This window comes from Myotis nattereri (assembly GCF_964212035.1).
Source record: "Myotis nattereri genome assembly, chromosome: 8".
Classification (NCBI taxonomy): domain Eukaryota; kingdom Metazoa; phylum Chordata; class Mammalia; order Chiroptera; family Vespertilionidae; genus Myotis; species Myotis nattereri.
In genome coordinates, this window is record NC_138083.1 from 41,261,670 (window position 1) to 41,286,291 (window position 24,622).

The following is a 24,622-nucleotide window of genomic DNA, read 5'->3' on the forward strand; positions in this document are numbered from 1 at the left end:
AAGGGTTTGACTAATGAATTTTTCAAATGAGTACAATTTGAAGGGATTGGGAAAGACCTTGGGAAAAATTGTTGGAAAAAAAAAAAAAAAAATATATATATATATATATATATATATATATATATATATATTGTGAATCCTCCCCAGAGGATATTTTTCCAATGCTTTTCAGAGAAAGTGGAAGGGAGCATGGGAGGGAGGGAGGGAGGGAGGGAGGAAGGGGGAGAGAGGGGGAGAGAGAGAGAGAGAGAGAGAGAGAGAGAGAGAGAGAAACATCGATGTGAGAGTGACACATCGATTGGTTGCCTCCCGCACGTGTCCTGATCAGGGGGTAGGGGATGAATCCGCAACCCAAGTAAGTGCTCTTGCCTGTGAATTGAACCATGACCTTTTGGTGCGAGTTTGGGGATGGGGCATGCTCTAACCACTGAGAAATACCAGCCAGGGCAAAATATTTTTTGCGTAATGAAACCTTTGTACTCATGCTGCTAGGTCAAATGTGCACTGAGGAAAAGTTGTATTTGGGCATTCATATTTTTTTTTTCATTTTGGAAAAGGTATGCTTCATCCCAGTTCAGCATTTGAGTCATTCTTTATTTTCCTAAGGAAGAATTCAGAATTAAAATTTTAATCTGTTATAAGATAAATAAATCCATTTTAGCTGTTTTGTTTTTTTAAAGAGAAAGTCTCAATGAAACTTTATAAAAACATTTTACTCTGAAAATTTGGCCTGGCTTTTAGGTGGATTGAATTTAAATGACCTTTTGCCAATACCAGTTATTCCTGTTAATGAGATACTCATTACATATGTCAAGAGAGACAAAGCATGATTGTAGAAGAAGGAAATGAAAACGAGATTCAAACAGGATTGCAATTGTTATAACTGGTATAACTCTACCAGATGTTTGCCAGTGGTGACTACAGTGGTTGTTTAATTAGGTATGTGACCTTGGACACTTAACCTTTCTCAGTCCAGTTTTGTCACAGATGAAATGAAGATAGTGAGACATTATAGGATTATTCTGAGGATGGAACGAGTTAATCTTTATTAAGCACGTCAAACCATGCGTAGGCCATGGTAAGCACTATATATTTATTTATTTTTAAAAATATATTTTATTGATTTTTTACAGAGAGGAAGGGAGAGGGATAGAGAGTTAGAATCATCGATAAGAGAGAAACATCCATCAGCTGCCTCCTGCACGCCCCCTACTGAGGATGTGCCCACAACCCAAGTACATGCCCTTGGCAGGAATCGAACCCGGGACCCTTCAGTCCGCAGGCTGACGCTCCATCCATTGAGCCAAACCGGTTAGGGCATTTTTTCATTTTAATTAAAGGAAGTTAAGTTAAAAAACAGGGTTTTTAGACATTAAAAAGACTATGTAAGTTATTAGACTTAAAGCTCTTACATAAATATTTATAGGTTTATAATTTTTGTTGAATATAAAAAAGTTTAAAAAAATAAGATGGGATGAAAAAAGCTCTGCTTTTGCATATTTGCAAGTTTGGAACAGTGCTCTTTGTTCAGTAGCTTGTGGCATTAAGTTTACAATCTTTCAGACAATAGAATGATCTCATCAGCTCATCATAAACCTTATTGAATAAAAGATCCCCCAACTTAAGGACCGACTATGAGTATAGTACTATAGAGCAGATTGAAGGTGGAATTAAATAGCAAATCACTAGGGATTCTTTTAAATGGAGAACAACTTGGCCCACGTGGCTCAGTGGTTGAGCATCTACCTGTGAATCTGGAGGTCACCGTTCAATTCCTGGTCAGGGCTAGTACCAATCCCCATGTGGAGCCTGCAGAAGACAGCTGATCAATGATTCTCTCTCATCCTTGATATTTGTCTCTCTTTCCCTCTCCCTTCCTCTCTGAAATCTATAAAAATGTATATTAAAAAAATAAAACAAAAGGAGAACACTATTATGAAAATAATGGGAATCATTTTAAAGACATTTTATTTAGAAGGGACTAGTGTAGAGTGGGAAAATTGATTAAAGTAGAATAAGTAGCTGGGAGGCTGTTACAGAAGGGAATGGGGACCCAGACCTAAATATAGAAGGGGTAGAATAGGAGCTAATTCTGAGCCTTGATTACAGATTGCATATAAAGGTCTAAGAAAAACACCAAAGATTAGCACAGCCTTGTATTCTTGACAGTTTGGGAAGAGAGATGCCATTAGCAATGGTGGTAGATTCCATTTTATATTTTTCTTGGAAAGAAGAGAATGAGTTAGGTACAACATAAAGGCATTATATGATCACAGGCTACTCCCTGAAGCAATGATAAACATGTGTATGTTGCTAGGTGAGATGTCTGTTAGAGTCCAGAGAGGGTACAATACAAGTAAAATAATGATAACATCTACCACTTTCTCTGACAGGCTTTTCCTACCTACTTGGTCTGTATTATTTCACCAAACTATTGCAGTAACCCTGTTAAGTAGGCACTATTGTCACTGTCACCCCTACTTCCTCCCCCGCAAATGAGTTAATTGTGGCCATGAGAGATTAAAGCTCTTTCTGAAGGTCCCTCAGTGACTAAGTAGTTGTCAGACTGCAAAGCTCATGATCTTAACCACTGTTTATTGTCTTCTTCCTCCAGCATCCTTAGATTTTTAAATAGAATTGGGAGTGGAAGAATGAATGGATATTTGGCTTAAATAATCTTGCTTTTAGACAATGTCATCTTAGCTTTATTAAATTTAACAACCCCAAAATGGAGCACAAAAATAACTGTCAAAAATTACTCATAATGGTTCGCATCATTATTTAAAGAAGCATAAACTAGATTGTTTTTGGTTAAATTTAAACCTTTCCATGAATGTAAATTAAAGTCCTTGGTATTTAGTTATTATATCCTGGAGTACTTTATAAATTAACTGAATGCTGGCTTATGTAAAATTTTAATCTTATCACTTACTGCAATTGTATTTTTTAGTAAAACAGGCATTGTACATATAACTAAAACATCTTACTCCAACAGCTCTTGCTATAATATATTAATCTATTCTGGAACTTTTATATCGACTTGGTGTAAAATTAGTTTTAATTTGCTTTGCCGGGAGCTTTCTAGTTTAATAAAAGGATGTCAAGCTAAGGAGCAGGGGTTCTGAATGTGTGAAAGGAGAAGAAAGCATACAGCAAATGAGGAAGGACCACATAGGGCTGCTGAACAGATTTGCTGTCCGAAGGGATCAAAGGTTATGGAGCCAGCTGGTGGGCAGCCCACACCTGCCATCAACATGCTTGTAGTGAAGTCGCTTCTGCCATTGTCATTCATGTTGAAGAAGATGGTGATTGTAGCGAGTTGCAGCATGAAGCAATCTTTTAGAAACTTAAAAGTTATTCTAGCCTAGGAATCTTCTTAATCACTAAAGTAGGTAAAATATGAAGCAATATATATGGTAAATACACTCATCTGATATTTTCTTATACTTTAATCATCCTAAGCACTTAAAAATATGAATAATTGCCTAAGCAATATTGGCAGCTCCTAACGTATCACTGAGCTTGATCTAAGAGTCCCTTGGTTAGTTATTTGAAACTCAGAAAATGTTTTTACCTGAGGAGCAGGGTGTCGTACTGGGCTGGTGGACTGTGGTGGCCATTTGTCTTAGAGATGCGGAGTGAAGTTGCAGGTGTCTAGCAACTTTCTCTGGCTTCACAATCAATAAGTGAGTGAGCTGGGATGACCAGTCAACTGGCCATATTGACTGGGGTCTTCTGGAAGTCTAGGTGCATTATGCAATACGAGCCTTTTGTAGGTTTGTCTGAGAACGTAAGGAAAGCAGTGGGCCAGAAGCCAGTTGCTTTTCTTAGGTCTATTGAGAGCTCTGAACGAGAAGCTTTGGACAGCATCCAGCCCAGTATATACACAACACAGGCAGGGAATGCTGGCTGGCCGTCCCCTTTCCTTTCCTGTGCCGGATTCTATAGCTTCGTTCTCCTAACTGTCACTGTCTCAGAATTGACCTTTCTTTATATTGCCCAGGGATTCTGGCAGTGGACCAGAAGTCACCGGGGAGGCAAAGCAGCAATAGTCCACCTTAACTGAATAGCCAGTTCACAAATTTTCACTAAAACCAAGTCTTAATTGAGTGATATAAGACTTCTATTTCAGGTAATGGAGCTCTGTCCCTGAACCTGTTAGGAAACATTCTCTCCCTTACATATACAGTCAGTATATGTGCTTTTAATGCCTAATTTCTGGTAGAAAATAAGAGGTTAAGTGCATTGTGATTCTTCCTCTCACAGTAACAGGACTGGACTGATAAATAGTAGATACATTTTAAAGTGACATAAGTGTTGTAAATATTTTCTGAGTTATCACTCTTTAGCATGTATATGCAATCACTTTTATACTACAAAACACTTAAAATTTTATTGATTATTCTTAATAAGGAAGGATTAATGCTGTTTTCTGCTGTCATATTATAATTCAGATGAAGATAAAATATTATAAGTTGTCTCAGATTTATTTTGAAGTGAAGATATTTTGCATAATCTGATTTTATGTATTTCTTATTTGTGACATTCTACATGTAGCATTTTGATAATTGACTTTTTTATGAGGTCAAGCACCTGCTAGTTTATGAAATATACCCACACTTGCCCTTCATTCCAGGCAGTGACTACTGTGAGGTAAATGTTGACGTTTCCTGATTTCCTTTGGCCTGAGATGCAGAGTGACCTTACAGGGCATGAGGTCACAAGCGTAATTATTTCTTGTACGTTGTATTCTGCTTGCTCACAGTGGCTCATCTCCTTTAATTTCAGAGACATTAAACACATAAAAGATACTACCATTATATAAATCAAAATCTCTTCTAAAGAGGGTGCTAGGGTAATTTTATGCAGTTATGGCCGATGTAGTATTAATTTGCAAATTTATCATCTCAGATATTGATAGAAGGATGTGTACCACATCGTGTTTAATACGTATTGATGTCATCAGAAAGAACAATCCTTTGTTCCTATCGGGTCCCTGCCTTTTTAGCTTCCTTTTGTGTTAAGGTTACCAGGGTTAGGCTCGTCTTTTTATCCCCTTTGGAAACAGAATAGGATTTCTTTGTTCAATGAAAGACACTCCTAGTCAGTGTTTTGGGTTTGACTTTCAGCAAGCCACACTGTAGTACCTGGAATTGAAGTCACTTTTCTGATGATTATAAAATAGTGATCATTCTGAGCACAAATGTGGATGGACCAACAATATACAAGAAGGTAAGATGGAACTATATATTTTAGTAGGACAGTATATTGTAGCTGGTGAAAATAATGTAAATGTTAGTGCATTCTTTGGTAGGCATCTGTTTTCCAGGTTTGCTGGGAGAGAGAGGATGGGGAAAGGATAGGAAGGGGGTTTGATAAATATCATTTAAGAGAGTCCTCCTGTACCCCCTTTTAAAAGGCCTTAAACTACATAGCATTCCTTCCTCCTTTCTTTGTATATATGCCTCAGTCACTTGGAAGTCTCTAACAGTCTTCTTAAGAATGATTTTCTAGGTAACTGAGGGTTTAAACATCACTAGATGCTCAAAATTAAAAAAGATTAATTCTTTTTGTTGTAATATTTCAAAACATCTCAGTTGCAAGAGTTGTTTTGACCCTTGATGTAAAATTATCACCACTGCTTATTGAAGAGAGTGGACCTTTTTTATCTGAACTAAAAGTACCCGGATTGGAATATCTCTTGCATTTCATCTTCTGTTTTTTAAAAATATTTTTTCTTTCTTGAAACTCTTTGTATTGTCTAGTAATTGCTACCAATGTCTGCTCTTGGGCTGTTTTTTCTCACTCCTAGGAGCGTCTGCCCTGTTTCCAGGGTTCTGGGAGTGTGGAAGACAGGTAACCAAACATGTGTGAGATAAATATAAAATACGAGTAAACTAGCTAAGAATAGGCCTCTCTGATGAAAAGAACCCCCAGCCTCAGTGTACGTGCTCTGTGGCCTCCCTGTTGGCTCCTCACATTCTGCTTACTTGACTGTTTTTTTCAGGCCTTTTGTTGCATTCTGGGTGTAGCTTTCTTTTTGGTGAAAAATATTCTAAATTAAAATTGGGAAAGGAAGGGAAAATCATTTGGTTGCTCATGAAGAACCAATAATTCTAAAATACCCCTTGTGGAATGAATGCCTGTTTTGTGAATTAGCTGGAATTAAAAGACGAGGTTTCCTCAGAAATATCTAGTAGTTGTCTTACAGTGCTCACAAAGCCCCTGGAGAGGATTATGTATTGTGATTAGAAAGGGAAAAGGAAATTATGACTAAGTGATCTATCTAAAAAGTACTTCATGTTCTGTGGAATTTTTATATTGGGAGGCAGCAAGGGTTTGTCTGGAGATAAACTGTATTATGCAAAGCACAGTGTATCTGTATTGTATCTGTTTGCAGTGTTTCATCGGGACCTAAGGGATTTGTTCCTCTTTTTTCTTCCAGAATGTCAGAGCTGTTGAGCTTAATTTTAAGCACTCTAGACTGATCATGTATTTAACAGCATTAAACTGTTCTTCTTATCTACATTTGGCTACTAACCCAATGGAATAACAATGAAATTTCTCTTTCCTTGGCCACAGCTATCTAAAGGAAAATCTTTTAGTTCCACATGGCTTGAGTTCTTGGAGGTGATATTTAATATTCTTGTAATTTTCTTTATACCCTTTTTACACATCTTAGGAATGAGAAGTGGTAAATTAAAAATGAAGGCATTACTGCATCAATCGGTTAGACTTTCTAAGTAATAAACAGAGAAGTCTGTCATCACGTAATTCTGCAGGTTAGGGCCCCGCAGGATTAAGTAACTTCATGCTTCTAGGAAAGGCGCCCGTAGCAGAGGTGCTGCAACAGTAGCCAGCAGCCTGTTGTCAGGTTGCCGGTAGGAGCCCCATGACAGTGCTCCCCTCTGTGGAGCAAGGCAAGGAGTGGAGCCCAAGGAAATTCAGTAACTTGTTCCTTGAATAACTGTGCAGGCTTGGGATTCCATCAAGTGTGGGCTCCTTGCCGGCTTCTTCCCTCCCATTCCACTTAGGGAACACTGGCTGTCAGTTGTCACCGTGGAAAAACTTCTGGCACAGAAAGGATGTGGAATAATTTGTTACTTTCTCATCCCCCTTTCTTTTTCTCTTTCACACGTCTCCCTTCAGGGCAGAAATCGGTCCCCTCTTCTAGAGTTGTAGTTGGTGGCGAGGCCCCTAGGCAGAATGGCTGGCTTTCTTTGCGTGTTCATGCCCTTATCACCTGCTTTAAGAAGTTGAAGGCACTTGAGCCACTGAGGACTATTTTATAAAAGAAAAACTCATTCCACCTGTGACACATTGTGTGTTTTTTGAAACTGGTGTTCAAATAGAAATGCCTGGTCTACCTTTCGCTGAGGTTCTAGTGGCCTTTGCTATAATAAATGTCCTAATATTAGTTGCTATGAAGAGTAGGATATTGATTTGTGCCATTAGTCTCTTGCTGATTTGCTGAAGAACAAAAATGTATAATGCTAATGGAAATAAAGCACTTTACAAAACACTGCACACGAATACCGGAACATGTCTGTAATAGGACCAGTGTCTTAGGAAGCTTTTAAATATAAATTTTTCTTCTTCTAGTACAGTTATTCCAGTTCAGGAACTCAGAGTTCTGCTCAACTTGCTGTTATAGAATAGAAAGCTGATTGATCATCTTACGATGTTTTAAATCTTAGACACTGAATGTGCATGAATGAATCCAGTTTTCATTAAAAGAGAGACATTTATAATTTTATGCCGTATTTCTAATTTTATTATCTCTTTCTATTGACTAGATATTATATATAATTGCATTGTTTTAATATTTTAGTTTGAAGTCTCGTGATCTGCATGTGACAGTAGATCTTAGAGTTTGGAAGGAAAACAGTAATTTAAAGCTATAGCAAGAAAATTATATGAACCTATACATTATCTGTAGTATTTTGATTATAATAGTTATTGGTAGATTTTGTTGTAGTGTTATTTATACGTTCTGGGATTAAAGTGATGAAATTATACTAACATATCTTTGCTTAATTCATTCTCCCTTCCTCTTTATGATTTTTTTGAGGAAGTATGATATGTTATATTTAATTTTTCCTTAGTAAAATTGTCATGATGATTTATTACATCTGCTATCTATTTTTATTAAGCAGATTTTGATACAAATAAGTATTTTAAATGTGTCTTAATATTTACAAATGGTTTCATTGTGCATGACATTTTCAGACTTGGTTAATATTTTAGCACTTCTGGTCCACAAACATGAAGAAAAAATTTGTTTTATTGGTTTGAGCACCCGAATTGACCCCAGCAAGATTGAGATTGATCTGGTTTCTTTCAGCCTGTTAAATGCCAATCCAGTCATCTGTAACGGTACTTAGTATTTTTGTAATTTTTCTGTACATACTTTCTGTGTTTGTTCTATAAATCTTACCCATCACTTGAAAAGACATTCCTTGCTTGATTTAGAGATGAAAGAAAACAACCACAACCACCTATTTTAAGGCTGTCGCTTGAAAAAATTGTGTCTGCAGGTAATGTCAGTGCAATAATCACAGTTCTTTTTTGTAATTCTTACAAAAGGACCTTACATTTGACTAGGAAAAGACGATGAGTCCTACATTTGAAATGTGTACTTGGACTTAGGAGCATTCAGCTTTGGGAAAGGACCTGGAAAAGGGGGGATAGTCTTTAATACATGAACATTCCCGCGGATTTTGAAGACATGTAATGACATTACATCCCTCTGATAATGAGACATTGTTAAACAAGTCTGGCATAACTTGTGAATACAAAGACATGAATTCTGTATTTTGAGATACTTTTGTATCTCAGGCATGAAGTGAAGAAGGCTCTTTCTTTACTGTCTGCTGCGGGGTGGCTAGTAGATCTTGCACTCAGGTCTGGTTTGGTTTTGCTCTTTGCTTCCCCCCTACCCCCAAAACAAGGGTCAGACTTGAAAACATTCTTTGAAAGTCAGAGGAACTAAACTTGAAGTGAATTTCTGAGATCTGGATGAGGGTTGGGGATGGGACATTTGTAGTCTTTATAGTGTCATGATGCTTTACATAAAATATTCTCATGGAGTTTGAAGTGCCCACATCATCCCGGACGTGACCTATTATTTTAAGATGTGATCCGGAATCTGAGACAGCCCAAGCTTGTCCTCTATAGAAGTTGGGTGGGTACTTGGGCCGGAAGCCTTTCCCGTTCCATTTCCGCACTGCTCACACTTACGGAGAAGAGATTCGGGCATAATGATTCTCAAAGGGTGAGAGGCAGGAGGGATGAATTCAAAAGGTCATTCTCCTAAACGTTACTCCCTCCTTGATCAAGGATCTCTATTCATTCATTTCATAGTTTTCCAATTAAATCTGATAAGCAGCGAGAAAAATAGTTTTCCCCCCAAAGGATTTTCCTAATGATGGATAAACAACTAGTTTACTGACCCAGATTACTGGTCGGAAGTCGAGTGGAAAGAGGGTATCATAATATCTGGCAGCTTGTCCTGCTTCAGCACGTGGTAGCTGTAACCCCAGAGAGGTCACGAGGGTGCATTTCCTTATCTGTTTCACGGTTTCTTTCTGGGTAAAAGGAGGGGAATAAACAAACTTATGTATTTCAAACATTTTTGGTAGTAAATTTCTATGTAAAATCTTAACCAGAATTCCAATATATAAAACAGATTTTTAAAAATTGAAGACTTTCTTTAGGCAGTTTGAACCCCCTTTTTTTTTTTTAGTGAAAAAAACTTTATTTCTTGTACATTTAAAGCCTCATGCTCTTCTTTTGTCTTCTGAAGTTCGATGTAGCACAGTTAAAACCTAGTTCAGTATCTGCTCCCTAAATGACTCTTGCTCTAACAAATGATCCACGATTCCCGCCCCTACCCTCCTAAAACAAACAGTGGTACAGGGCAGAGTTACAAACTTTGCCTTATATACAGCCATTTCTAAAAATTTGTCCTGCAGGAGAACTTTCAGTGTCTGTATAACCCTTATGGTTTTGGATAGCAGCCGACACATACATTCTTGCCACTTCTCCAGCAGATGCTGTGTTTTTAATGGAGCTTCAGTAGCTTGCACCTAGTCAGGTGTGGCCCTGTGTGTCCTTTAAAATACCCTCTGAAATAGTTGTCTCCTGGAAGCACAGAGACACTTTTGAATACACTATATAATGTTTAAAACATTATTATTTTGATTTAAAATGTGCTAACCCTTTAGATATGATTGGCCAACTGGTTTTAGAACTTATTCTTAAGTAACTATAGTTGTATAATGTGAATATAGATCCATATATATTCAGGCATCTTTTAATACCCATAATCCACTTGATAGACCACTGTAATAATCACTTTTTGTCTTTGTGACTTAATAAATCATCATCGGATAAGGTTCAGTCAGTTAGTTTATATATTCTTCCCCCCATCCTCCCTACACAAGGCTTAGTAAGTACAGTCATGTTTCTGTGATGTATTCTATGTGGATTCAGTACATTTATTTGTATACCTTCTCAAGAAGCTTGTTACTTGAGTTTTGATATATATATATAATTTTTTTTTGCACTGAATATTTAAAGGCTCATTTGGCAAGATTAAATTTTTGTTTTAGACAAATTTTTTTTAGGAATTCTTATGTAATTCTGCACATAGTTGCTTCTTCTTGGCCTTGGACTCGTGGTATGCATGAGATGATCATGATGAGGGTTTTTTTTGTTTTGTTTTGCCTTTGACCAAAGTATATTTAAATGCTTCTTATAAAAATATGCTTACCTCTTTCCTTTTGATTAATTATGTGCCAAACAGTCTCAGTAATGATTATTAGGTGGGTAGGGATTTGGGGGGGAAATACATCAAATAAGGACTATTTCAAAGGAATTGTATTAACCTTTACTACTAATCAGTAAATCTTGATTTCCTTATTCCTCTTGGAATTGCTGCATAGAGATATCGGGATGGTTTGTAAAATGATCTATCTGAATGTCAAATATATCTTTATAGACTAGTTTTGGATAAAAGATAAATGTGTCCTCCTCTTCAGTTTTTAAAACTTTTCATTTTGGAGTATTTTGAACATATGTAGAAGTAATATAAAGAATCTCCATGTTCCTATTGCCTAACTATAACAGTCACTAACTCATAGGCAGTCTTACTTTATGTAACCCCCTCTAAACACCTCTCCCCACCTTATTTGGAAGCAATTCTTAGATACCACATCACCTTTTCTATAAATATCCCAGTTTTTATTTGAAAAGATAATACATTTTAATATAAAACTCTTAATACCATTAGAATGCCAAAACCTCTAATGTTTAAATATTATTTAACAACTCAGTGTTTATATTTCCCCAATAGTCTCATAATTTTTTAATTTGTTTATTCAATATGGTTTCAAAAATTCATGTATTGCAGTTGATTTATATGTCTCTTACATTTCTTTTAATATATTGGATTTCAATCAATCAGTCAATCATCTATCTACTTGTCTCTAGCCTCCTCTCCCCTCTTCTTTTCTTCATCCCTTTTTGTTTGTTTGTTTGGGGAATAAATTAGGCAGCTTGTACTGTAGTGATTCATGCAATGTAGTAGGTACTTTTGCACTTCTTTCTTTCTTTATTTAATTGCATTTATTGGGATGACATTGGTTAATAAAACCATACAAGTTTCACGTGTACAATAAAACATCATCTGCATACTGCATCTTGTGCTCATTGCCCGAAGTAAAGTCTTTTTAGATTAGAAATGTTCTAATGAGTGATCTAGAAGGAAACACATGGAACAGAAAGAAATGGAAAGGTAAAAAAAATTAAGATCATCTCCAAATTTCCTACTGTAGTTCTTAAAGAAGTTTGAAATGTGTTTTATGTTGAGTGTGTGCATGTGTGTGTGTATGTGTGTGTTTTAAATTATATAAAGAGGAAACAAATTAAACTGTAACTGTAGTCCTAAGGATTAAAGATATTTTCCTTTGTTTGAACCTTAGTAGTGGAATCTTAAGTGCAGAAGAAGAAATCTCCTTCTAATAGATTATTGAAAATAAATGGAAATTTTAAGGACTCGTTCTCTGATTGGTGATTAATTAGTTCCACACAGTTTTAAAATATAATTGCCAGGGAGCATTATCCCAATACATTGAGCTTTTGCTTCCTTGCAATTGTCAACAATTTGGTTCAAATAAACTCACACACAAAAAAATCCTATATAATAAAAGGGTAACATGCAAATTGACCCTAATGGCTGGAAACGACCGGTCGCTATGATGCTCACTGACCTCCAGGGGGCAGATGCTCAACGCAGGAGCTGCCCTCTGGTGGTCAGTGGGCTCCCACAGGGGGAGTGCCGCTCAGCCAGAAGCTGGGCTCATGGCTGGCGAGGGCAATGGTGGTGGCTAGAGTCTCTCTTGCCTCTGTGGTAGCGCTAAGGACCCCTCAGGGGATGTCAGCCTGTGGGGAGCGGGCCTAAGCTGGCAGGTGGACATCCCCCGAGGAGTCCCAGGTTGTGAGAGTGTGCAGGTCGGGCTGAGTGACCTCCCACCCCCCAATGTCATGCACCAATGTCATGCACCGGGCCTCTAGTATATATATATATATGCCATAAAACAGATATAAATAAGATACACAGCCCAGCCTGTGTGGCTCAATGGTTGAGCATCAACCTGTGAACCAGGGGGTCGCAGTTTAATTCCGAATCAAGGACACATACCCAGGTTGTGGGCTCGATCCTCGGTGTGGGGTATGCAGGAGGCAGCTGATCAATAATTCTCTCTCATCATTGATGTTTCTATCTCTCCTTCTCCCTTCCTCTCTGAAGTCATTTTTTAAAAAAAAAGATACACAGGAAAAAGGGAAGAAGCAATTAATTCTTCTTTGAAGACTAAATTCATTAATGTATTCCAGCTTCACAGTTCTTTACCTGGTTGGTGATCATTCTCAGAGTACTATACTATATCTCTTTATTGTAGATTTCCCCCATTCCCAAGGCAACAATCCCATCTGGTGGATTCATCAGAATAAAATTTTATGTCTGTCTAAAAATATGCCAGCTAAATCGTGAAGTGGCATTAAGTCATTTGACAAAATTGTGTGTGCACATACTCAGAGCATGATATTGTAGTAGATGCTGGATAGTTTTTTAAAAAGGAGATCCCATTTAATTCAATTTCTCTATCTCTACTTGGATGTTTATAGCCACTTGAAACCTATCTTTATAAATTTTTCCTTTTCTATCTTTTCTACCAGTTTTTGGCACTGTTGTCACTTTTTATTTATATGTCCTAGAGAAATATACACTAATTTTGGAAATGTTTCTATAATCTATATGGTTGATGATTTATTAATGAAGCAAAGATGATAATATTTCCCTGCTTAAAAGTATTAAGATGTCACAATTTTACTTTAGTGTTATAGAAAATTTAATCATAATTAGATAACAGTCACTGGAGAAAAAAAATCTCAATCAGCCTTGGTGGGACAATGCATTTCTGTTAATAATAGTGGTTATAGGGTGGGGGCAGGGAGAGTTGACATTGATAAGAGCCTTTTGAATAAAATATATACCACTTCACCTGACTTGGAGGTTTTGAGCTTAGAGAATCATTAGTCAGAGCAGTGCTTCTTAAACCAGAGCAATTTTGCACACTCCCCATCCCCACATTTGGCAACACTTGGGGACGTCTTTATCACAACCAGGGGAGGGTGTGATACTGTCATCTAGTGGCTGGAGACCAGAGATGCTGCTAAACAGAAGCCCCTTCTAATCCCTCCACCCCCCAAGAATTACTTAATGCAAAGTATTAGTAGTGATGAGGTTAAGAAACCCTGGGCTAGAGTAATTAAGTTAATTTTCTAAGGGATAGCACACATATGCTTAAGTGGTAGAGGATGATATAGCACTTGAATAGATGGTATTTTTCAATGGTATTTATATAAAATTAATACCTAGTTTATTTTCTTTCAGTTTAGTATTTTCTGTTTCTTTTAAGAAAAATAGTTTTCTTTTTTTTTTTTTAAATTTATTGCTTAAAGTATTACAAAGGGTATTACATATGTGTCCTTTTTTTTTTCCTGGCCCTTGACAATCCCCTGGCCTCCCCTACCCCCCAGTGTCTTATGTCCATTGGTTATGCTTATATGCATGCATACAAGTCCTATGGTTGATCTCTTACCCCCCTCCCTCCTGCCCCCCAACCCTCCCCGGCCTTCCCGCTGCAGTTGGACAATCTGTTTGAGGCAGCTCTGCCTCTGTATCTATTATTGTTCAAAAGTTTATAATGGTCTCTATTATCCATGAAAGAGTGAGATCATGTGGTATTTTTCCTTCATTGACTGGCTTATTTCACTTAGCATAATGCTCTCCAGTTCCATCCATGCCATTGCAAATGGTAAGAGTTCCTTCTTTTTTATAGCAGCATAGAATTCCATTGTGTAGATGTCCCACTTCTAGGAATATATCCCAAGAAACCAGAAACACCAATCAGAAAGGATATATGCACCCATATGTTCATAGCAGCACAATTCACCATAGCTGAGATCTGGAAACAGCCTAAGTGCCCAGATGAATGGATTAGAAAAACAGTTTTCTTAATACTGCATTTTATAACTTCTATCATAGACTTTTTGATTGCTAATAAGAATGTATGAAACAGATATACACTGGGGTATATGCTGAAACTTCATTTATGAATGATCTGCATTTTTTTTATCACATCTTTTTATTTATTTTATTTTTTTGAGGGTAGTTTATTTCATATTTATTTATTTATTTATTTATTTAATTGTTTTATTGCTTAAAGTATTACGAAGAGTATTATATATATGATCTGCATATTTACTTGTAGAATTGCTTTCATAAATAATAAAAGACTAAAAACAACTTTAAGTAGATGTCCTCATCAATACATACATCAGAACATATTCTTGATCTTTCCCTCCCTATTCCAGCAGCTATTTATTAAGTACTAAATGTAGCTGTGGGCCCCGGGGAACGTAATGATGCACGGGCTAGTCATGTGCCTGTCTTCATGGAGCCTGTTTTCTATGAGGAAGGCAGGTGATCAGATGAGCAATGAGACAGTGTGGTGAGAGCTATATTGTAGAGACCTTATCAAACAGTGGGAGTGTCAGTGAGCTGAGGGCAAAGATGTAAACATGGAAATTAATCATGGTATTTGGAAGTGCCAGGGCTTAATGTAAAAAATGTATTTGGGAGAAATACTAATAAAACTTTTTTAAAGGTTAAAACAATTTTAACTATATAAATATATTTAATTTTATGTAAATTTAGACTATTTTTTCAATGTAATTAAGAGTAAATGGAGCAGGGTGATGTTACTTCAGTTAAATATTGCAGTCACATATTTGTGTCCTTTATGTAAAATTTTAGTTCTGCTTTTTTATTCATCAGAATTGTGATTACTGAATACTTGTTACAAATATACAATTAAAAAAGCGGTGGGACATTTGCAGTGGAATACTATGCAGCTATAAAAAAGGATCTCTTACCCTTTGGGACAGCATGGAAGGACTATTAATGCTAAGTGAAATAAGCCAGAAAAAGACAATTGTCACATGATCTCACTTACTTGTGGAATCTAATGAACAAAATGAGTTGACCAACAAAATAAGACCTGAAGCATGGAGTGATGGAACAGACTGATATATCTTGATGTGGGGGTGGGGGCACAAGGAGAGATCAACCAAAGAACTTATATACTATTATGCATAGACCAGGGACACAGGCAGTAGGCTGGTGAAGACCTAGGGTGGGTGGGGGCTGGGGTGAGAGAAATAAAGTGGGGGGGGGGGCAAATGGGAGACATCTGTATACTATCATCAATAAAATAAAATAAATTATAATAGTATTGTTGGCAATATGTCAGGTGCTGTGGAGGTCATAAAAGAGTTGGGAACACTGAGATATTATGTAGCTGTACATGTGTTCCATGGAACATTTACCGAAGCATTAATAATAAGTTAGAGCACTTCTTAGAACAGTGCTTCGGACATACCAACATTTCATACTTTTATATACTGGCCTCTATTATTTCATTTTCTTCATCATTATCATCATAAGTAAAGAGTATTTTTTTTGTGTGAGCCAGCCTGATAAAACGTGGATACGTACTACTTATGCTCAAAGAATTAGTGAAGTTTTAAGATGTGCTGTGAGACACTCCAATAGACATTAATGGTGGGGGTGGAGTGTTCGCAATATCAGATACCATGGATTCCCATGACATCAGGTAGATCAGAGGCATTTGGTTAACCTCGTTAAAGTATAGTTCTTTATTGTTGGCTTCTCAGTAAGACTAAGTCTTTTCAAGTTTCTTTAACCATAGTTTACTTTTAGTGATCCTATATTTCCTTTGCTGGTACTTCCCACCCCCGACCTGCTCCCTGTCACCAGACTAGTGGAAAAATGAGTTCTAATCTTAGAATGGCCACCTAATTTAAAAACATATTTTCTGTTTTATTTTTATTTGTGGCTTTGGGTTCAAAAAAGAAATTTATGTTCTCTGCACATTGTAGTACCCACTATCTTAGTACTCATCTGACTCATTTTTCATTCTTTTTATAACTTTGATTGCAAGTTAATTCTTTAAAAGCTCTGCCAGAAGCAGTGATTGGTGTTCTCTTAGTTAATTCGGCTTTCCATCCTCCTCTAAATCATTGGTTAGATATGAATAGCCTTTACAATGGATTGTGAGGTTTAATCAGTGTAATGTGGAATAATGATATGGTTCTATGGATGCTGTATGATCATTACAGTGTACAAATGTTTAGATGTTCAGCAGTTTGATGCCATTTTGTCGTGTTTCCAGGCTGAAGTAAACATATTTCATACACCTGCTTACTTCGTTTTATTTGAGGTTTACCATTTTACTTCTTCCTTCATGTTTATTGAGACATCATTTGTAGTTCCTTATGATAATGGAGCTATACACTCTTCATAAAAATTAATGTATGTAGTGAGCACTGCATTGAGATCTTCTTGGGGCCAAGGTCCAGGACCTTATGTTTGATCCTCAAATGACCCAGTACCAGGTCCTTAGCAGAACTGACTGAGGACTAGACCTTTTGTAATGCCAGCTTGTTGCTCAAATTATTTCAGCATTGTCCATAGGGAACTCTTACATTGGTTCCAGTAGCATTTTGTTATGATCCCATCTTTCTTTCTTTCTTTTTTTTTAAAGTATATATTATTGATTTCAGAGAGGAAGGGAGAGGGAGAGAGATAGAAACATCAATAATGAGAGGGAATCATTGATCGGCTGCCTCCTGCATGCCCCACACTGGGGATTGAGCCTGCCATCTGGGCATGTGCCCTGACTGGGGATCGAACTGTGAACTCCTGGTTCATAGGTTGATGCCCAACCACTGAACCATGCTGGATGATCTTTCTTAAAAGCACTTCCTTGTTTTCTGACACAGAAGATGCTTTCCATCACCTTGTATTCCCTCTGCCTACATCCTAGAATCATTCATTTCCCAAAGTCCCCTGGTTCCTTCTAATGGTGATATTAGGCATTAAGATTTGGGTGCTAGGTGGGCTTGTTTTTACTGGGAATTCACCACTTCTAGGCCCTCTCACTGGACAGACTGGGAAATATATAGGTACATACTAACACATCTATCTCTACATATCTATAATTATTTCTACATCGAGCTCTCCATACATGTTAACATAGATACATATTCATACCACATCTCCCACTTTAACCCACCAGCACAGATTCCTCTTTTGCTTATTTGTGATTTTTTTTCCTCTGAGTGTAGGAAACCCGACTCTCATTATCTGTAATAGATTTACTTGTTTTTTCAACCTTCCTAGACATAAACAGTAATTTAGAATTGCTAACCCGTATCTCTGTGAAAAATCAGTTTACCAACTAGAGTACAGTATTTGTGTACAGTTCTTTCTGTCTTTAGCTTTGCAATAAGCAGCATTGAGCCTTTTTTCCCCGGTTATGTAGGTCAGTTCCCTCTTTCTTTACAGTGGGGTTATGCCATACATTTATAATATAGTTAAATTCATTTGTCACGGGCTGCAGTTCATCCTGGGTTCCCTGGCATCCTGGTGAGTTCTTTTTTTTAAAAGATCTGTGTGTAGTCAAGTTTATTCTTTGGGCATATAGATAGGCCTTTGAGTTTTGACAAGTGACTGGAGTGAGATATCTACCATCATGGTACCATTCAGAACATTTCCAACTCCTTGGGAAGTTTCTGTGTAGCCTCTGTATATCACCCCACCCCTAGCTCACCAGTCCTTAGCAACCACTGATCTGTTTTACATCCTTATAGTTTTGCCTTTTCCAACATTCTATCATTTTAAGTTCACGCTTTAGTACAGTTGTGTGTCAAGACAGATTTGCCTTTGTTTCTCAACACGTTGTAGGCTGAACAATAAATCTTTGTTGTATTGTGTCTTCTGAAACCAACATTGGTGTTGAGTTAGCTCGTAGCCAGCAAATCAAAAAGAAATCTTTGAAAAAGTACATGCAGTGAATTAAACGTATTAGCTGCAATTTTTACCATGGAACATTTCAGGTCGTGTAGGGAAAGAGGAATAATAAGAAAGCCTTATACTTTTACATTAACATTCTGTTGATGCAGCACACTTCCTGTCTTTTTTATTCTTTGTGAATTTTTCAGTAAATATATTTCTTTTGTTTTTTTTCAGAATTGCTGATAATTACATTTTATGTGAGAGCAGTTTTCTTAAAAAAAACACAACACTAAATGCTATTTAGGAAAAAACGTATTTTGTTTCCTTAAAAATGAGTATCAAAGCATATTACTAAGGGATTATTATATTTTTGTTCAGGCTTGAAGACATTTTGCTTATTTTTAACTGTATTTTTTATTTTTCTACTTGGTTTGTAGCCTTTACTAAAGTAACTTCTTTTTGATCAATTGAAATTATCTCTATTTAGAATAAGGGATAAATAAAACATTTCGTACAGAAAGATTTTTCTCTGAGACATCTGTGCTGTTATATTTTATATTTTTGATGGTGTTGCCGAAGGAAAAGTGGATACTGTGTCTTTAATGGAAAGCAAAAGGTTATCTTTCTCTGGCCTTTGTGTGCTGATGTGGTGTAGGCAGCCAGACAGGCAATGTGTGCAGAGAGACCGGGGCACCGGCTGCGGATCGATAGGAGTGGTGTGAAGTGAATTAATGCGAGGCAGGCCGTCTGTCTGTCATAAGGATTGTGGGGAATGTGGGGCAGTGTGGTCAGTGACTGCAGAGATCTGCTTCCAATAAATTCAAACCTCTGCCTGAGAAGAAACTCCCTTCTTTTTTGTTAAATTTTACTTTATTCAAAGTAAATGTTCATATCAAATTATTGCCTCTTGTTTATTTTTATTGGACCACTAGAAAACTGTAGTTGTGAGAAACTGATGAAATAAAAATACCTGCTTTTATTTTAGATCCATTTTTTTAAACTCAGTAGAAATCTATATTATGGAATGAGAAATATAATTGTGGTTAATATTTATAAATATTTTGGTATATATTTTTCTTTCTGAGTTCTAACAATATGGTTTATCGCTTCCATCTAATCTTTAATGAAATAATAAAATTATAATGAACTCAGCTGATTTTATATTCCAATATTGGTTACAGTGCTATATTTTAAATGTTACTCTATTAAACTTTAGTATTTAATCTTTGATTATTAAGTTAATCACATGACACTGAAGTCTTTTGAGTTCAAATAATTTATCATTACTCAGTTATTATTAGCCAGCAGGAGAAAAATGATTATAAAGGCAATTTACACACTTTGGAAAGATAAATTTTAGAATAATGTTTTACTGGTGGGGAGAGACAAGTACAGTTTTATAACATTGAAAGTCTAGATGGCATGAAGATATCACCATGGAAGTTACTTTAGGCATTGAACTTTCCAGCAACTGGATATATAGTATCCTTCAAAATATTTAAAAAACCAAAAGCCACAAATATTCAAGGATTTCTTTTCTTCCAACATATATTAACTTAAACATGTCTGTGTGATATTCACCCTTGCTGCCTCGGGCTTATGACAGGCACCCACAGAAGGAATCTGAGTCATTAGCCACCAAGAACGGTCCAGGACTAGACATAGCAGTGGCAGCTTCAAGGTCTAACTACTTAAATTTGGGGAACAGAACATACCATGTTAGTGCCACTACTTTGTACAGAACTGCTGCAGTGGAAAAATTAACAGTGCTGTATCAATGGCCCCTGATGAATTCACAATGACAAAGCCATTCCTTTGCAGAATCACTTTGTGGTTGATTTTTCAGATAAAATTTTAAAATAAACAAGGGGAATTACTAGAAAATTAGTAATAAGTTCATTAAAAATAGCTATTCTATATAATAAAAGCCTAACATGCTAAGTGTCTGGTCGTTTGTTCAACCAATCAAAGGATAATATGCTAATGATATGCTAAGGCTGCTCAACCGCTCGCCATGACATGCACTAACCACCAGGGGGCAGACGCGCCAACCTGTAGGTTAGCTTTCTGCTGGGGTTCGGCCAATTGGGACTAAGTGAGATGGGCTGGACATGCCCTGGAGCCCTCCTCAGGTGGCCAACCTCCCGCTTCCCTCTCTGGCCCTGATTGTGTGCCAGTGGGGTCCCTCGGCCTGGCCTGTGCCCTCTTGCAATCCAGGACCCCTCAGGGGATGTCAGAGAGCGGGGATGTCAGAGAGCTGGTTTCAGCTGGATCCTGCAGGCCAGGCTGAGGGACCCTCCTCTCCCCACCAAGTGCATGAATTTTGTGCACCAGGCCTCTAGTCTAAAATAATCACAAAGAGGAGCTAAGAAGGTAAATGCCACATTCCTATATAAAGGTTTATTGCTTAAATACAAAGTCATAGATTGTTTCAGATTATTAAATTAAAATGTAATTTGAGACTAAGATATTTCTTAGTCTCATTTCTTGCTTAATCCTTGATAATTTTTAAAATGATTAGAAAAATAAGGAAAAGATATTAAGGAACAGTTTAGATAATAACAATCATTTCTTAGTAGTATTTTCCTTTTCTGTAAAAATTAAAAGTTTCTATGAAAATAAAGCTGGCATTTATATGTAAGAAGTTTACAAATCCATTTAAATTGATCTCATTTAATCAGAGAGGTTAAGTAATTGCTCAACAAAACACAGCTACTAAATTCAGGAACAGTATTAAACATGTAGATCTTTTGATTTCAAACTCCAATATCCTTTACTACCAAGACCTTCCAGGGGCTGAGTTTCAGGGCAGGAGGTATGACAGAACACCACATCACAACCGTGAGAAATCATGGAATAAAATGATACTGAGTGTAAATACTGTCCAGCCCTTCATGGTGTTCTTAGGCTATACCAGGTAACTGTTCAAATGAGACCATTCAATGTTTTGGGAGAAGGCTTAAGGAGCAAAATTGTATATCTCAGCGTAGTCAAAGCTGAAAGACCAAGTAAGTGTGCTACTGGTAAGGGATATAAAATCCCTTATCTCTTAGCAGATAAAAGAAAATGCAAAGAAGAGGCTAAAACTACAAACCAATGTCTCTAATTAATATAGTCTCAAAAACCCTTAACAAAATATAAGCAAATAGAATTTAGCAACATATAAAAAGAATTATACAGCATTACCAAGTGAGGTTTATTCTAAGAATGTAAGTATAGTTATATTAAAAAAACAATCAAGCCCTAACCAGTTTGGCTCAGTGGATAGAGAGCTGGCCTGGGGACTGAAGGGTCCCTGGTTTGATTCTTGTCAAGGGCACATATCTGGGTTGCAGGCTTGATCCTAGTAAAGGGTGTGCAGGAGTCAGCCAATCAATGATTCTCTGTCATCATTGATGCTTCTATGTCTCCCTCCCCCTTCATATCTGAAATCAATAAAAATAGATATTAAAAAATAGAAAGAAAAAAACACCCTAACCGGTTTGGCTCAGTGGATAGAGCGTCGGCCTGCGGACTGAAATTCCCAGGTTCGATTCTGGTCAGGGGCAAGTACCTTGGTTTCAGGCACATGCCCAGTAGGGGGTGTGCAGGAGGCAGCTGATCGATGTTTCTCTCTCATCGATGTTTCTTACTCTCTCTGTCCCTCTCCCTTTCTCTCTGTAAAAGGTCAATAAAAAATAGTTTTTAAAATAAAGAAAGAAAAAAGCAAATCAATATAATGTAAAATATTAACAAGCTAAAGAAAAAAATCATATGGTCATAGTAATCATTTAACAACATTCAACATCAAGTAATGATGTTTAAGACTCAGAAAACTAAGAAATAAAGAGGAACTTCCTCAACTTAATAAAAAAGAATATCTACTAAAAATGTATAGCTAGCATTATAGTTAATAGTAAAAGACTGAATGCTTCTCTCCTATCACCAGGAATGAAGCAAAGATATCTACACTGGCCACTTGTATTTAACACAGCATCAGAAGTTCTAGCCAGTATAATAATATATTAATATATAATAAAGCAAGAAAAAACAGCAACAACCATACAACCGTACAGTTTGGAAAGGTTGAGATCAATTGTCCTTATTAAAGGATCTAATAACTCCCCATTTGGAAAAACCAAAGGATTCTTAAAAAATAAATAAATAAATAAACTAATAAATGAGTACAGCAAGGCTACAGAATACAAGAATTTTTTTTTTAAATCAATCACATTTCTATATGCTAGCAATGAACATGTGGAAGCCTAAATTTAAAAAATACTATTAATAATGGTTAAAAAAACTGATATACCTAGAAGTAAGTCTAAAAAAACATATACGGGACTTGTGTGCTGACACCTATAAGACACAGATGAAAGAAATCAAAGAAGATCTAAATAATGAAACAGAGACATATAAGGGTGAGGTGAAGTAGATTTACAGTTCTGAGTACATAAGGGTTTATTCTTATCTTATTATTAATTATTGTATTACTTTCCATATGAACAACTGTACACATACTTTTGCCCTTCCCTGTAGTGTTCATGGGTTTGTAGGTTCATGTAGAAGATTCAACATAGTAAAGATGTTGATTCTCTATAAATTGATATATAGGTTTAACATAATCCCAGCATAATTTTTTGTAGGCATAGAAAAAATTATTCTAAAATTATGTAAAGACAAAGGAATTAGCTAAAAGAGTTTTGGAGGAAAAAAAGTAATGTAGGAAAAATTCGTCTGCCTCATTTCAAGACATCATCTAATGTTATTAAAACTACTAGAGGCCCGGTGCACAAATTCATGCACGGGTGGGATCCTTCGGCCTGGCCAGTGATTGGGGCCAATCAGGAGGGCTGGCTGGCTGAGGGGAGGGACCACGGGATGTTGTCTGGCTGCCCCCCGATTGGGGCCAATGGGATAACTGGCTGGCCGGGGGGAGGTACCGCAGGAGGTTGGCCAGCCTCCCACAGGAGGGTTTGTGGGAGGTTGGTTGTGCAAGCGCACTGACCACCAAGAGGCAGCTTCTGTGTTGAGTGTCTGCCCCCTGGTGGTCAGTGCCTGTCATAGCGACCAGTTGTTCAGTCGACCGGTTGTTCAGTTGCTTAGGCTTTTATATATATAGACTAGAGGCCCGGTGCACAAAAATTTGTGCACTCGGGGGGGGGGGTGTCCCTCAGCCCGGCCTGTGCCATCTCGCAGTCCCTCAGCCTGGCCTGTGACCTCTCGCAATCTGGGACCCCTCAGGGGATGACCACTTACTGGCTTAGGCCTGCTCCCCGGGGGGATTGGGCCTAAGATGGCAATCAGACATCCCTCTGGCAGCCCGGCAGCCCTCAGGGGATGTCCACTTGCCAGTGGGGAGCAGACTTAAGCTGCAGTCGGACATCCTTAGCGCTGCTGAGGAGGCAGGAGAGGCTCCCACCACCACCGCTGTACTGGCAGCCATTAGCCTGGCTTGTGGCTGAGCAGAGCTCCCCCATGTGGGAGCGCCCTGACCACCAGAGGGCAGCTCCTGCATTGAGCGTCTGCCCCCTGGTGGTCAGTGTGTGTCATAGTGACCAGTCATTCCCAGTCCTTCTGCTGTTAGGGTCAGTTTGCACATTACCCTTTTGCTATATAGGATAGAGGTCTGGTGCACGGGTGGGGGCCGGCTGGTTTGCCCAGAAGGGTGTCCCGGATCAGAGTGGGGATCCCGCTTGGGTGCCTGGCCAGCCTGGATGAGGGGATGATGGCTGTTTGCAGCTGGTCACACCCCCTTCAGGGTGGGGGTCCCCACTGTGGTACCTGGCCAGTCTGGGTGAGGGGCTGAGGGCCGTTTTCAGGCTGGCGGGCGACTGAAGCTCCCAACCTCTCCTTTTTTCTTTTTTTTTATTCTGGGATTTATTTACCTTCTATGGCTGTCACTGGAGTGGAGAGCCGGCTTTAGCTCTGAGGCCCTGCTCCAGCTTGAGGCCTCGGCTGCTGAAAGCAGGTATCTAGGTTTTGTTTGGCTTCTATAATTGCAACATTGTTTCTTAGAGTGCAGCTCAGAGCCCAGCCGCGGCAGGTGGGGAACCTTGGCTTCCTCCATCACTGGAGCAAGCAGGCCTCCTGTTCGCTTCAGCTGCCTGGCTGCTGGTCGCCATCTTGGTTGGCAGTTAATTTGCATATCACCCTAATTAGCCAATGGGAAGCGTGTTGGAGGTACGGTTAATTACC

General features: G+C 37.9%; 1 protein-coding gene across 1 annotated transcript in view; it reads left to right on the plus strand.

Moving 5' to 3' along the window:
• Positions 1–24,622, plus strand: part of WDR7 (WD repeat domain 7) — a 289,363-nt gene that overhangs the window by 91,644 nt on the left and 173,097 nt on the right. The gene's annotated exons all lie outside the window — the stretch shown is intronic.